The 16,728-nt window shown below is 39.0% G+C and overlaps 3 non-coding genes across 3 annotated transcripts; 2 read left to right on the top strand and 1 right to left on the bottom strand.

Moving 5' to 3' along the window:
• Positions 1–7,668: 7,668 nt before the first annotated feature.
• Positions 7,669–7,779, top strand: trnal-caa. Its single transcript has 2 exons — positions 7,669–7,706; positions 7,734–7,779. It is a non-coding gene; the product is annotated as a tRNA-Leu (tRNA).
• A 4,849-nt stretch (positions 7,780–12,628) lies between these two features.
• On the bottom strand, positions 12,629–12,702 carry trnat-ugu. Its single transcript has one exon. It is a non-coding gene; the product is annotated as a tRNA-Thr (tRNA).
• A 1,789-nt stretch (positions 12,703–14,491) lies between these two features.
• trnas-uga lies at positions 14,492–14,573 on the top strand. The gene has a single exon. It is a non-coding gene; the product is annotated as a tRNA-Ser (tRNA).
• Positions 14,574–16,728: the final 2,155 nt, after the last annotated feature.

A 16,728-nucleotide genomic window follows, 5' to 3' on the forward strand; every position in this document is an offset into this window, starting at 1 on the left:
TGTGAAATATGCATCTGAAGAGTGAGACTACTTGTCCAGTGCACATAGGGATGAGTTTATGTTGTATACCAAACGTTCGGCGGTCAATTATCTGCGTTTAACAGACCGTTGCTAATAATAATTGACCGCTGTCTGTCTGTCAATACTATGAATGGTAACAAATAAATAACAATCATTTATAATAATAAATAAAAAACTTTTGTAATTGATTTATTCTTTGAATTGCAATGCATTGATTTTAGTGAGGTTAGTACACACTCATAGCCATAAATGCAATTCTAATAATTGACATAATCTTTTCTTTCGGGGGTTTCAGTTTTCGGTTTTGGCCTTGGTTTTCTCATTTTTGGTTTTTGGTTCCGGCCAAGAATTTTAGTTTCGGTGCATCCCTAAAATATTATCGTTGGTGTGTAAACAGTCTGTAAATTGATTACAAAGAAACAAAAAGAATCTTGGACCTCTGGCTGTTTGGATCTCGCCTTCCCTTCACCTACATGTGCAGGGTGTAGTGTCAATCCAGTGGTAAATCAATGCCAAGTGTTGGACTGAATAGTTTAGCTCTTTTCCGATCTTACATTTTAGGTAGCACCATGTAACGGTTTTAAAATGTTAGCATGGAGAAGAGAAGACATGTGTTTCCAATGTACAGTGACATTTTATTACAAAAGTTAAAATGAAGTTTAAATCTCTAATGAGCCTTTCTGTTTCTTGCAGTTACAGAGGGCCGCTTTGACTGGACACCTTAAAGATTTCGGTTACTTTAAAGCAAGGCTTGTTGGTGTAGGGGTATGGTTCTCGCTTCGGGTGCGAGAGGTCCCGGGTTCAACTCCCGGATAAGCCCTGATTTTACAGGAAACAAGCTTAGGGCCGGTGAAAAGTGCTATCAGAACACTGTATCGGTGATAACTTGTTTCTAGCTTGTTACCTCTTAGCACTAAAGATGTTGAAATCCCATGAGAGCGATTTCTTGTCTTTATTATACTGAGGCCATAATTAACAACTTTTAAATTACTCTGATTTTATGCTGAACATTCTTTAAATAGATTACAAAGAAACAAAAAGAACCTTGGACATCTGGCTGTTTGGATTTCGCTTTCCCGTCACCAACATGTGCAGGGTGTCAGAAGTCAGAAGTAATTATCTTTGGGTTTTAACTTGGAAAAGTGCTTCTGCAGTGTTAAAGAGCTGCGTTCTGACAAAACAATCTGCAGGGAAATTGTAAGAAACCAAAGCACAAACTTAGTAGGCAGGATTTAAACATGGCGAAGGTAGACCCCAATGGATTTCAGGACCATCGCCTTATCCACTCATCCATGATTATAGAAGGTCTTCCATGACCTCTGCACATCCATCAATAAGTCAACTGGTGCTTGCTTGCATCAAGAGGAAACCAATGGCAATCACAATGTCCTTGTAGAGCTATATTTTCATCTGTAGGGAAATATTGTTGGTTGCTTTGATCATTTCCACTTGTCCAACCAATATGAAGGAAAATAGTAGGATCATTCCAGTCAGTTCCCACTCTGAGCTGGAAATGGGACTGAGGTATGAAACAGGTAACTCTTAGCAGAGGATGGTTTCGATCCATCAACCTCTGGTTTATGGGCCCAACATGCTTCCGCTGCACAACTCAGCTAAGTGCAAGCAACCAAGACGGGACTCACGAAAAAGAGCAAAGGCAAAGAGCGGCCTGGATCTACTTTCCTGGCTTCCAAACGATGCTGAGAAACGCAGTGGTATCCACTCAGCCATGATTATAGAAGGTTTTCCATGACCTCTGCACATCCTTCAATGAGTCGAATGGTGCTTGCCTGCATCAAAGGGAAACCAATAGCAGTCTTTCTGTTTGCTGCACAAAGTAGGCAGGTCATTAAAATCCAGCATTTGTCCTCTTCACCCATGTACTGATCACATGCAGATCTTGAAGTAATAGGATTTTGAAATAGGTTTTACTTTTCTCCACTCTGAAACGATATTCATCCTTATCTGTGATCTCAGTTGATGTCCACCTCTCTGCTAATCACATGCAAGCACTACATTCTTACTCTTATTCCTAATGAAAGGTGGCTCATATAGAATTATGTGACATTTTCACCTGTAGGGATATTTTGTTGGTTGCTCTGATCATTTCAACTTGCAAAATAGTCCAATTAATATGAAGGAAAATGGTTCTAGTCGATTCCCCACTCTGAGTTGGAAATAGGACTGAGGTATGAAACAGGTAACATTTAGCAGAGGATGGTTTCGATCCATCGACCTCTGGTTTTAAAATGGCGCTGGGAAACGCAGTGGGGTTCTTGTCAATATCAGATGAAGCTTCAATTGAATTTGGGTTACAATACAAAGGATTTAGTCAGAGACCATGCTCAGCTATCAAGATAACAAAACAAGTGTTCAAGCCAGTGATGTCAAATGAGACCTAGACTTTTAGCTTGGTGACCATGTGTAGGCCAAATGGTGAACACGCAAAAGTCACGGACATGTTATGTTCGCGGTTTAATTATATACGGGGTTGACTTATAAAAGTGCTGCTGCAGTGTTAAAGAGCTGTGTTCTGGTGGAACAATCTGCAGGGAATTTGTAAGAAACTAAGATTACAAATAGTGCAGGTGTAAGGATGTAAAAAATGATGTAATACTGATACATTGAACGGTTTGATATAAGTCAAAAGATGATCTGTGTTTAAAATGCTGTTTTATTTACATTACAATATGCAGTGTTTGCTTGTTTACATTTCATTTTCTTTTGCCGTAAGTTTAATGATCTGTCTGTGATCGATTGCTAATGCCTCGTTCAGCCTGTGTGCGGCGCGTGCAGCTGACGTTCGTCCATTACAACATTGGACGTGACTGAAGCTACATCGTGTCCGTGTCATATTTTCTATTTCCTTTTATACAGGTAAGAACGAGGGTTGTATATTGTGTGAACAAGTCATATATGTGTTTAATACTGTAAGGAACATGCGGGGAGTAAATACTAATGATTGTATTTATGTAAGCGCATTTAGCAGACTAGTGTGAAGTGTTGGCCAGTGTAGCTTGCGTGCTAGCTGTGTAGCACATGGTGGAGCACGTTGATCTAGGTTAACATCGCCGCCACCATTTTCTCTGTGTGTGTGTATACGTTTTATATCATAGGGATGAGGTAAACGTGTTATTGTTGAAGTTTAAGAAAAATTGTGTTTAAAGAGTGTTTAATGCGAAGAGGCAAGATAGTTTATATGTGTAAGCACAATGCTATTACTGAGGATAAAATGTTGTGTATTCTGAATTAATAATAACTATAAAATAGCATAAATAATATCTATTGTGCTGTTTATTGTTCTAAACACTACAGAGTAAAGTTTAATGTATTTTGTTTAAATAATCTTTTATTAAATGTACTTTTTCAAGGTTATTTGTCAATACTGTTTTAAGATGCTGTAAATACATTTTAATATCTACTGTTTTATGAATGTTTAAAAACAGTATGAATGCTGTTAACACATTTTGATCTGTTTTTGGTAACTCATATTAAAGGTTAACTCAGGTATTTTAGTAAGATAGAGTTATAACTTACCAGCTGATATTTTTCCTAATCGTGAAGTTTCTCAGAGGGACATTATGTCATGCAAAGGGAAAATAACATGTGTAAGTGTGATACTGTGTAAATGTTTTATGCTGTTCATGGTAAATGCATTACAACATTGGACGTGACTGAAGCTACATCGTGTCCGTGTCATATTTTCTATTTCCTCTTATACAGAGGCGTAACACAGGCAAGATTTTAACATGACGGAGGGAGACCCCAATGGATTTCAGGTCCGTTGCCTTATCCACTCAGCCATGACTACACAAGGTTCTGCCTGAAGTCTGCACATCCATCAATGAGTCAGAGACAGAGAGGAAAAAAACAGTTAATACAGACAAGCAGGCAGCTTGACAGACAGACAGACAGACAGACAGACAGACAGACAGACAGACAGACAGACAGACAGACAGCATGGTAAATAAAAAAGACAAGCTGTCAGACTAAATCTAAGACTGACAGACAGATAGATTAAGACAAAAAGCTGACAAATAAATGGCGGATGGATAGACAGACAGACAGACAGCATGGTAAATAAAAGACAAGCTGTCAGACTAAATCTAAGACTGACAGACAGATAGATTAAGACAAAAAGCTGACAAATAGATGGCTGGATGGATGGACAGACAGACAGCATGGTAAATAAAAGACAAGCTGTCAGACTAAATCTAAGACTGACAGACAGATAGATTAAGACAAAAAGCTGACAAATAAATGGCGGATGGATAGACAGACAGATAGATTAAGACAAAAAGCTGACAAATAAATGGCGGATGGATAGACAGACAGATAGATTAAGACAAAAAGCTGACAAATAGATGGCTGGATGGATGGACAGACAGACAGCATGGTAAATAAAAAGACAAGCTGTCAGACTAAATCTAAGACTGACAGACAGATAGATTAAGACAAAAAGCTGACAAATAAATGGCGGATGGATAGACAGACAGATAGATTAAGACAAAAAGCTGACAAATAAATGGCGGATGGATAGACAGACAGATAGATTAAGACAAAAAGCTGACAAATAGATGGCTGGATGGATGGACAGACAGACAGACTAATATTTGAAAGGTACCAGACTTAAGGTTCAATACCTTGAGGAAACTGAGTGTTCTGGTCTCCACATGGGTTTAAATCCCACTTCTGACCGTAACTTTATTTTCATTAGAAATCTAAACAAAATATGAAATTAATTCTCCTTGTCTTTTAAACACTGAAAAACTGCTAATACAGACAAGCAGGCAGCTTGACAGACAGACAGCATGGTAAATAAAAGACAAGCTGTCAGACTAAATCTAAGACTGACAGACAGATAGATAGACAAAAGGAAGACAAATAGATGGCTGGATGGATGGACAGACAGACAGACAGACAGACTAATATTTGAAAGGTACCAGACTCAAGGTTCAATACCTTGAGGAAACTGAGTGTTCTGGTCTCCACATGGAGGCGTGGGTTCAAATCCCACTTCTGACCGTAACTTTATTTTCATTAGAAATCTAAACAAAATATGAAATTAATTCTCCTTGTCTTTTAAACACTGAAAAACTGCTAATACAGACAAGCAGGCAGCTTGACAGACAGACAGAATAATATTTCAAAGGTACCAGACTCAAGGTTCAATACCTTCAGGAAACTGAGAGTTGGATGCTGGTTTATGATGGTTGGATGCTGGTTTGCGATGGTTGGACACTAGTTTGTGATGGTTGGATGCTGGTTTATGATGGTTGGATGCTGGTTTGTGATGGTTGGATGCTGGTTTGTGAATGGAGGAGGAGCCGAAAAGCATAGAAATGGAAAATGCATAAGGCGCATGGAAACCCGGGATATTTTATGAGGTTAATATTGAAGCTTCTGCTAGAGATGATGAATGCGGCGGTGCAGCTGTGGCTGCAGTGAAAAGAGACTTGTTGAATTGTGTTCACTGGGTTTCCTGCTTTAGTTAACAGCATTCATTCACGCTGTATGAAATGTCTGTGATGCAGCGCTCTGTTATACTGCATATCTGTATAATTCTATAGCTGTGGCATCATAATGATGTTATTAAGAGGGGGATTGGGACTGAAGACCTGCCACTGTATAAACTATTAGAGAGAACGAGTAACGCTGTGCAGATCTACTGTGTATTTTATTTATTTATGTATAAAAATATACAATGTTATGACTATAATCTATAAAAAATATTTATAAAGAGATCACAATTTCAGGCTTTATGTGATGATGGAGGAAGCTGATCTAAGGCACTTGGTGACGGCTGAGGGAACGCGCTTGAATGTGATCTTGTTCTACTTCAGGATCAGTTGCAAAACAAAGCCCAGGTGCTCGTAAGCTCTTAGTAAATGCTTCATGGAGAAAACATGAAAAGGAAAAGCATTTAAACACATGCAAAGGTTATTAAATACAACATGCTCTAAAATTAAACTGATGTAGTGACTGTCAGAGTAATGAAAATACTCCACCATGTACAGTAATTGGGTGACAGTAGGTAGCGCAATAATGACCTTGTTTATTCATGACAATAGAATTAATGACTTCAACTTTAATGAAAAACAAACACAAAGGTGAATGAGAGAGATCTCAAAGTGAGCTACCTAGTAGCTGAACTCGTAGCCTAATCAAAAAAAGCCCCACACTGTGGGCCACTTTCAGTGCCGGTCCCAAGCCCGGATAAATTGGGGAGGGTTGCGTTAGGAAGGGCATCCAGCGTAAAACATGTGCCAAATCAAAACATGCGGAGGATCCGCTGTGGCGACCCCTAACGGGAGAAGCCGAAAGAAGAAAAAAACATACAATCAGACAATAGACAGACAGATAGATAGACAAAAAGGAAGACAAATAGATGGCTGGATGGATGGACAGACAGACAGACAGACTAATATTTGAAAGGTACCAGACTCAAGGTTCAATACCTTGAGGAAACTGAGTGTTCTGGTCTCCACATGGGTTTAAATCCCACTTCTGACCGTAACTTTATTTTCATTAGAAATCTAAACAAAATATGAAATTAATTCTCCTTGTCTTTTAAACACTGAAAAACTGTTAATTTAGACAAGCAGGCAGATGGATATATAAAATAGATCAATAGATTGATAGGAAAGATGAGCAGGCATATATATGCATTCAGACAGAAAAACAGATAAGACTGATGTAGATAGATAAGAAACACATGCTTGTATGTCAGGATGGCCGAGCGGTCTAAGGCGCCAGACTCAAGGTTCAATACCTTGAGGAAACTGAGTGTTCTGGTCTCCACATGGGTTTAAATCCCACTTCTGACAGCATTTTTTAAATTATCAAACAATAATAGAATAATTATTCTCCTTTGTCTTTCAAACACAGACATAAAGAATAAATAAGTACATGGTTACCTATTAGTGAAAAGACAGACAGAAAAAAACTGTTAATTTAGACAAGCAGGCAGATGGAAATATAAATTAGACAGATTAAAAGAAAAATCCAGCGATTAAGGTTGCATGAGCCAGTGCACTCTTAGTGCCGGTTCCAAACCCGGATTAATGGAGGGTTGTGTTAGGAAGGACATCCAGCAAAACATGTGCCAAATCAAAACATGCGGAGGATCCGCTGTGGCGATTTCTAACGGGAGAAGCCGAAGAAGAAAAAACATACAATCAGACAATAGACAGACAGATAGATAGACAAAAAGGAAGACAAATAGATGGCTGGATGGATGGACAGACAGACAGACAGACTAATATTTGAAAGGTACCAGACTCAAGGTTCAATACCTTGAGGAAACTGAGTGTTCTGGTCTCCACATGGGTTTAAATCCCACTTCTGACAGTAACTTTATTTTCATTAGAAATCAAAACAAAAATATGAAATTAATTCTCCCTTGTCTTTTAAACACTGAAAAAACTGCTAATACAGACAAGCAGGCAGATGGATATATAAAATAGATCAATAGATTGATAGGAAAGATGAGCAGGCATATATATGCATTCAGACAGAAAAACAGATAAGACTGATGTAGATAGATAAGAAACACAAATAGAAGGATAAATAAGACAAACAAGTAGACAGGAATTTGTAAAAATAGTTTTATCAGCCACTGAGGGAATAAGAAACACATGCTTGTATGTCAGGATGGCCGAGCGGTCTAAGGCGCCAGACTCAAGGTTCTGTACCTTCCAGGAAACTGAGTGTTCTGGTCTCCACATGGAGGCGTGGGTTCAAATCCCACTTCTGACAGCACTTTTTTAAATTATCAAACAATAATAAAATAATTATTCTCCTTTGTCTTTCAAACACAGACATAAAGAATAAATAAGTACATGGTTACCTATTAGTGAAAAAGACAGACAGAAAAAAAACTGTTAATTTAGACAAGCAGGCAGATGGAAATATAAATTAGACAGATTGAAAAGAAAAATCCAGCGATTAAGGTTGCATGAGCCAGTGCACTCTTAGTGCCGGTCCCAAACCCGGATTAATGGAGGGTTGTGTTAGGAAGGACATCCAGCGTAAAACATGTGCCAAATCAAGATGTCTACAGAGACAGCAGGAAAAGGAGAAGTGTAGGAGAGTGGAGGTTCGGGTTGGTACTATGACTGGTAAAGGGAGAGAGGTAGCTGATATGATGAAGAGGAGAAAGGTAGATATGTTGTGTGTTTAGGAGACCAAGTAAAAACGGAGTAAGGCCAGGAACATTGGAGGTGTGTTTAAACTTTTCTTTCATGATTCTGAAGGAAGAGTTTAGTGGAGGTGAAGAGAGTTTCTGATAGTCAAGTCAAGTTTATTTCTATAGCGCTTTTCACAACAGACATTGTCTCAAAGCAGCTTTACAGAAATCAACAGTCAAGGTGAATGGTGTGCATTTATCCCTGATGAGCAGCCGTGGCGACTGATAGGGTGATGAACGTGATGCTGGATGTTGAAGGGGTGATGATAAATGTTATCAGTGCTTATTTTAAGTGGACACTTATTAGTAGACACATTTGTGACTCGTTAGTAAAAACAGGTATGTAGTTCCTTTTTAATGTTGTGTTCTGCCTACACAAATTCATTCCATTGAAGATGCATCTAAAATCGATGCTTGATGTTTAGAACTTTAGAATGATATGTCATATGCACCTTTTTTTATTTAATCTATTTTTGAACATAACACATACAAACAATATTTATAATTATATTTTTGCTGAGATTACCCGACAATTTGAGAAAATTCATCATGTTTTTGTGATTGTTCTAAAGAAATAAGAAATAAAAAATACAAATTATATCAGAGTAACACTGACCTTAATACAAGTGAATGTTTTCTTCAAATGCACTGTATAGTGTCTTATCTGTATCCATCAATGTTCCCTGACCAGCCTTGAACGATACACTGATTGATTGATTGTTCTTATTTGGGAAGTGTTCACCTGTTGGGTGAGGGTGGGGGGACGTAGTACAGAGACTCTGTACTACATTTTCTATATATTTTGTAACATAAAGACGCAGTTTTGCGTTTCGACGATTAAACGACGCCATCGCACAATGATGTCACGGTGTTACTTAGCAACTTTTAGAAGGATATCGATTTATAATTCATAACAGTTTTAAAATAAAATACATTTTAATTTCCTTTGACTGATCGTCTCAGTTCATCTCCTCCAAGTCCTTTAGCGAGTCAAACCTGTTTTCAGTTTTTATCATGTCTTTTTTAAGGACTTTCTTTCTGGCAACCTCTACATTAGATATTACCTTTACTGACCTCATTCTTTTTGTTGGTTTTACTTGTTTGTCCTCCTTTTTTCTTTTCCCTTTTCATCTTTTATTCCTGTTGCTTGTTCCTTACATGCTGGATGGTCGGATTCTATTGTGTTCAGGTCATTTTGCAGGCTGTACGTCAACTCTATTTGAATCCATGATTATCCGTCTTGTTGCATGTCCACCGATGTCTCTTCTCTTGGTCCTTCTTCTCCACCAAAGCGTTTTGCAAACTTTCAGTTAGTCCTATTTGGGTTCAGATTCCCCATCCTGCTGTAAGTGATCCTCCTGGTTGTTGTGCTTCTTTCCTTCTTGTTACACGCCCTTGTCCATTGTTGTTTCTCCCTCTTGTGTTGTTATTTACTCTTCTCGCCACTCACTGTCTCGATCATGCAACTGCGCATCCACCTGCTGTTCATCCTCCACCTTTTCATTCCTCATCCAACACTCACACTTATTTAAAGGCAGATTGCAATCCGGGCACGTTACTGCGTTGCAGTCCCTCGCAATGTGCCCTCTCTTCTCACAGTTAAAGCACTTAAATCTGGGCAATCCTTCACCAAATGATTCGGGCTCATGCACAGCCAGCAGGTCTTCACTTGATGGCTGTGCGTAACCCAAAAGTACTGCAGGCCTTCTGCCGTTTCTATTTTTGTATTGGGAGAGAGGCAACTTTTTGGGAGCCATGTTTTCACAAACCTCGTCCGTCCTCAATCTTGGTGCCTGGATACACTCTCCTTTTATTTTGGATATTGGGAAAACTCCCCATCCCTACAATTTATTTATAATTTTATTATCAGTGATGTAGACAGGCAGCTGCATGAAGGAAACCACATAGTCTCTATTTTGCAGTCTTTTGACATCACACTTGGTTCCATTGATAACCAAACCGTCCAAGAGATACTGTGTCCTCTTATTGTTCCAGAGTGACCTCATACAACTTATTTTGTTTGGGACGCACTACGAGAATCCTCCCTTCACCAATCTGCTCTATTAATGCTTTATTTATGTCTGATACTCTCATATCTTTCATATCTGTCATATCTGTCACTACCTTCAGGTAAACTCTTTTTGCAGTTCGTTTTCTTTCTTTTTTATTGATTGTATAGGCATCTCGTCATCTTTTAACCAGTCCATTGTCTTGATGCGCTATCCATTTGGCCACAGAGCCCTACGTTACACAGTGCTGTATTTTACTATCTCGGAAATGTTTATCTTAATGGATGGCTTGTAGTTTGTTTAACAGCACAGTTTTTTTTTCATTGCTAACAAATACTATCAAGCTTTTAAAAGGGTCAGAGCAAAGCCTGCAATTCACCATTCAGTGCCCCAGAGAAACCATCTTATCCACTTGCAATGTTAAATCACAAGCCATAAAGTAATAGCTGGAAAACACTCAAGCGGAAGCAGCAAAGGACAACTGCATCAGGCACTGCTGGAATTCGAACTTAAGATCTCCTGTTTACTAGACAGGGACTTTAATTAACTAAACCACAGCACCTCAATGCAAGCTGGCAAATACTCAGCCAGCTGTTAAATGGAAATTCTTTGCTATTAGATTTAGGGAAAAAAATATTGCATGGACATATGCATTCAAACTAACAGCTAATAAGGCAGAAGCATAGATTTGATTTTTGTCTTGATGCTAGTCCTACCATTAATTTGAGACTTGCTAAGGTCCTCAACATAAAATATGATCAAATACAAATATAGTTAAAATAAATATCGACATACAATAACCATGCTATAGCAGTGAAAACTTTCTATCTAATATCTGGTCATAGTCTCAACAAAGTAGGAGACTACTAAGGTAGGAGCAATTGATCTTGATTGTTTGCTCTTGGACCCATGCATGTTGTATTTGTTTAATATAAGAGGTTTTTAAATCTTTTGTAGAACAATTACCGTACTATTGGACTGTGCACTTTGGTTGTAAGAGGAACCTCTTGTAATCAAGAACTCGAATCTGCCATTGCCTGCCAGTTGAATCAACACAAGCAGTATATAATTGTTTGTGCAGATGAGACTAAACACTTGTAGCTGTTTTACTTGATTCAGATACTTCAGATTATGAGACTCACGCGTTACCTACTGCACTAACGAGGCGAGCTGTGTGAAGGCCGTTATTAGAGCCACTGCACTGAGAATGTATGACAATTAAGGCCCTGTTGCCTGTTGTTTATCTTCAGTGTAAGAAGATTTTTTTACTTGATTTAGACCAACTGCTGTACCAATGTACTGTCCAATCTGACTGTAAGATATATCTATGTTATTACAAACCTCAGAATCTGAGATTACTATGGAGTTGTACCACCACAAACAGTTTGCTCTTTGACAAAAGGCCTATAATGTTTTGGGTTGAAATCACAGTGCAGTTGTACTCAATTTAGCTGATTTTCATTGCAGTTTGTATGGCCATGGTACCACGCTTACAGCAATAACAAAGAGGAGCTGCAACTAACCAACATTAAGCACCACTGTCCTAAGTGGTATGAGCAGCTGATCTAGATCGTTTGCTCTTGGACCCAAGAAATGTTGTATTGGTTTCATGTAAGAGATTTTAAAATCATATTTTGAACAATTATTGTACCATTGGACTGTTTACTTTGGATTTAAGACATACCCATGTAATCAACACCTCAGAATCCACCATTGCCTGCCAGTTGAATCAACACAAGCAGTTTATACATGGTTGTGCCAATGAGACAAAACAGTTGTGCCCATGTTCCTAATCTTTGTTAATCAGAAGATAAGTGTGGGCTTTGGATGTGAGCACAAAGTATGGAATGATTCTGTGTCAGGAATATGTGTTGGAACATCTGATTAGGGTACAGCAACGTTTTGGTCAAACGAGTAGAACCATGTGGAACAAGAGGAAATTTTTTTTGAAAACCACAACCGACAAAGCATTTCGGTTTAGTACGAGAAGCACGGACATGCCACATGCAATATGGCTCTTAAATCTACCTGGTGCACAATAAAAGTTACTAGAGAGACAAGTGGAAAACACAACGACTCTGGAGGGACTCGAACCACAACCTTTGAATAGCTCTGACTGCTGAGTCTGAGTCCAATGCGCTATCCATTGCGCAGCGCCTACAGTGCACAGAGCTGTATTTTACTATCTCGTAACTGTTCATCTTAATGGCTGGCTCATAGTTTGTAGAAAAGCACAGTTTTATCCATTGCTAAAAATACTATGATGCTTTTAAAAGGGTCAGAGCAAAGCCTGCAATTCACCATTCAGTGCCCCAGAGAAACCATCTTATCCACTTGCAATGTTAAATCTCAAGCCATGAAGAAAACACTGGAAGGCACTCAAGAAGAAGCAGCAAAGGACAACTGCACCAGGCACTGCTGGGATTTGAACCCAGGATCTCCTGTTTACAAGACAGGCACTTTAACCAACTAAGCCACAGCGCCGCAATGCCGCTCAGTGACTACTCAGCCAGCTGTTGTAATTCTTTGCTCTTAGATTTAGAAAAAAAATATTGCATGGACATATGCATTCAAACTAACAGCTAATAAGGCAGAAGCATAGATTTGATTTTTGTCTTGATGCTAGCTCTACCATTAATTTGAGACTTGCTAAGGTCCTCAACATAAAATATGGTCAAGTACAAATATAGTTAAATATAGTTATAAGATACATATCGACAAACAATAGCCATGCCATAGCAGTGAAAACGTTCTATCTAATATCTGGTCATAGTTTTAACAAACCACCAAAATTCTGTTGAAATTAGCATGCAACACACAACTGTTGACAGCAATTGCTCTGAGGGTCCTACTCTTCCAGCAATAACAAAGCAGTGCTGCAACTAACAAACATTAGGCACCACTGTCCACAGTAGCAATTGATCTCGAATGTTTACTCTTGGACCCATTCATGTTGTATTTGTATATGACCCATACATTAATTGTACATCTAATTGTGGTTCCTTTTGGACTAACTAAAAAACAGGAATAAAAGGAATAAAAGGAATAAAAGGATTAGGCATCGAGGGAGAAGAGAATAAAATATTTAAATATGCGGATGACACAACGCCATTGGTCAAAAATCTGGTGAAAAAAGCAATGCAAACGGTACAAAAGTTCTGCAGGAGATCAGGAGCCAAAATAAATTATGATAAAACGGTATACATGAGATTCAGAAGGGCTGCGTTTTTAATGGATCATTTTACTTTTATGGAAGCAAAAGAAATAAAGATTTTAGGAGTTTTAATGAGGAGGGATGAAAAGACAGCAGAAGAAATAAAGTTAGTACTTAACATTTTAATGATTTCTAATCTATGGTATATTTTATACACATCAGCTGCGCCATTGTGGGCAGAAAGAAGGCTAAAAAAAGTTTTTTAGATCTTTTCTGGGAAGGGAAGCCCACAAGAATTGCATACAACACCTTAATGGGAGCAATAGAGAAGGAAGGATTGGGGTTAATAGATGTGGAACAAATGATAAATGAAAATGATAAAAAAAAGTACATGGATGAATAAAGCAATGCGTCATGGAAAGCAACAATGGGGTTTTTCTTAAACAAGTGAAGCAACTTCGAACTTGGAGACAACATATTGTGGATGAAAACAAAGAATTACATAACAGAGGGGTTTCTAAACTTTTATAAAGAACTGTTGAGGGCCTGGGCAAATTTTTTGACTCATGTACATTTTATTTGCTTTCATGCTTAATTTAAGGATGAACATCTACTGTGGTGAATAAATTGTGATAAAAGTTGAACTTGAATAGCAGAAAAGGCATATAAGCAAACAAACAAACAAAAATAAATTGCCATTTGAATCAGCAATTCTCGCTCACGGTCATACCACTCTGAGACCGCCGATCTCGCCTGATCTCGGAAGCTCGCTTGTGCGCTGTGTGTCTTGTAATGACAGCTAATCAGTGCAAGATCTTCCATTTCTTTCTCAGCCAATGGCGCCACTGGTTAGCGCTTTCAGTTGTTAACCAAAAGGCTGGTTTCCAAACCCACCCAGGGACGTTCTGGCTTTTGTTAGACACCAAGCACTGAGTGGACTGAGTGACTGTTGCTGGCAGGGTGGTGCGCCTGGGACAGATACTTTGAGGGTTTCTTTTTTAGCCAATGTTTGTCAGAGACACTGTTCAATTCTAAATGCTTCTTTTAAGGTAAAACTATGACGAACTATGAAAGAATAATAAAGACATCTCTTCATTTCCATTTTCTCGCTTCAGCACTGCTGTGATGGCCGAGAGGTTAAGGCGTTGGACTTGAAATCCAATGGGGTTTCCCCACGCAGGTTCAAGTCCTGCTCACAGCAGTTCTGCTTTAAGTTAAAGTGTTGTATGAACCCTCTTATTGCTAAGTGTACAATGGAGTTGATGATTTCATCCAAATATAAACCGCACCCACTGAATGTTACAAAGATTTTCATTTTGAACATAAATAAGCCGCACCTGTCTATAAGCTGCAGGTGTCTACATTAAAACTAATGAACTTTACACAGGCTTTAACGAAAGACAGTGTCTGTTACATGGCTTGTATCTAAAGAGTAGCCTACCAAGAAAGTCATTGTTCACTGTCTTCCTCCTTCCTTTCACAACAATTTCTCTCGGGAGTTTATCTTTTGGCATCATCGTGCGTTTAAAAATCACCATCGGTGAAGCTTTTCTCCCGATGCCGTGCAGCTCAGAACACAGTTGAAGTGCATTTTTTCATGCCCGGTTGTTTTCAGTGTGACGTCGCCTTTCCTGTTGACAGTCCGAGTGAGCGGCAGGTCAAATGTCAGAGGAACCCCATGCATATTTATGATTCAGTGAGAGCGCACCCGATTTGATATAAAGAATTTTATTGGTTCACCTGAACCCGTTCAGCAATTTTATTGGTCTAATGTTATGGGGCTCAGTTTTTTGGCTTGAAGCTTGTGAAACCGAGAAAAACACAGGAAAAATCCATAAATTAGCCACTTCATTGTTTAAGCCGCGGGGTTGAAAGCGTGGGAAAAAAGTAGCGGCTTATAGTCCGGAAAATACGGTATTATATCATGATACTGCATCACTTCTCATGTTACTGTCTCCTAGATTTGTGGATTTGTAGTGTTTATTGTGTGATTTAAATGTTGTTATATGGCAATATGGGGAGTAATACAAACAGACACTCACACAACATAATGGTTAGATGCAGTCTGAATATCAACACTAGAAATATCATCTAGAAATTATTTCTAGATGGGGTTTTCCAGAAGAAAATAGCAGTAAGAAATGCACACCTTTCATTAATCACTATTTTGTGTCTTGTGTATTTGTCTTACACTGTTTTGTGTTGTCTTGCACTGTCCTGTGTTGTCTTTAACTGTCTTGTGTTGTCTTTGCACTGTTTGCACCCGGTTTCACACGATGCACTTTATGTGGCGAGGACACGTAATAGTCCTTAGCCCTGTGATTTCTGTGATTGTTGTTATATGTAGCACCAGGGTTCAGGAGGAACGTTGTTTCATTTCACTGTGTAATGCGTCAGCTATATTTGGTTGAAATGACAATAAAAGCTTCTTGGCTTGACTTGACTAATTACGCACTGAAACAAGTAGAAGAAAACCTGGCTAAACTTTACCTGTCTGGCAGACGACCTAAAACCAGAGTGGGTTAAAAACCACAACCAAGAATTACTAACTCTGAATGTGATCATGATATTTTGTGCTATTGTGCAAACATGTCCTGTGGTTTATCTCAACTACAGAAGCAGGTGAGAGAAACACTTCTTTTTTCAGCAGACAGCTGGATAATCTGAAACAAGAGACTGGGTGGTGGTGAGAGATATGAGAAGAAAGAGCAGGAGAGAGAAGAGGTGGCTGAGACCGTTCCAAGTTCTCCTGATCACAGAGTCGGTAATGAAGGCTACAGAGACATGCCAGTCACTGCAAGTGTGTTTCAGAGCTTCGATAGCCGTCACCTAATCATCAATTGGGCAGAGAGTAGAGATTCCCACTGGCGCTCATAACTACCCAGGTGAAGTTGAGCAGAGAGTCGGTTACCCACTACTGCTGCACAACACATGCAGTGAGTAGAATTACCAACTGCTGTTCATTTGCGTGTAAAAGCCAGCAAGGCGAGAAACTTTCCCACAAGTTTCATCTCCACCTTCATGACTAGCAATCGGTCACACCTAATAAAGTGGGTGCAGGACATCCTAAGAGAAGCAGCAGCTCTTCTTTATCAACCACCAACGTGCATAGTAAAGCATCGTGGAAGTGTTTTGTCAAGCAAAACAACTTCTGAATTGAGAGATTATTCTAATTGCAGAAGCAAGAGACATGCTGTGTGAAAGCTGTTGTGCAGCCTCATCTGGAAACATCTGTATGGGAAAAGTTGACGGCTCTTAAAAGAGCCATTGGGGGCCTGGAGGTTATTGCCAAGTCAAGTTTATTTCTATAGCGCTTTTCACAACGGACATTGTCCCAAACCAGCTTTACAGTATTT

The sequence above is a fragment of the Silurus meridionalis genome, chromosome 3 (genome assembly GCF_014805685.1).
Source record: "Silurus meridionalis isolate SWU-2019-XX chromosome 3, ASM1480568v1, whole genome shotgun sequence".
Lineage (NCBI taxonomy): Eukaryota > Metazoa > Chordata > Actinopteri > Siluriformes > Siluridae > Silurus > Silurus meridionalis.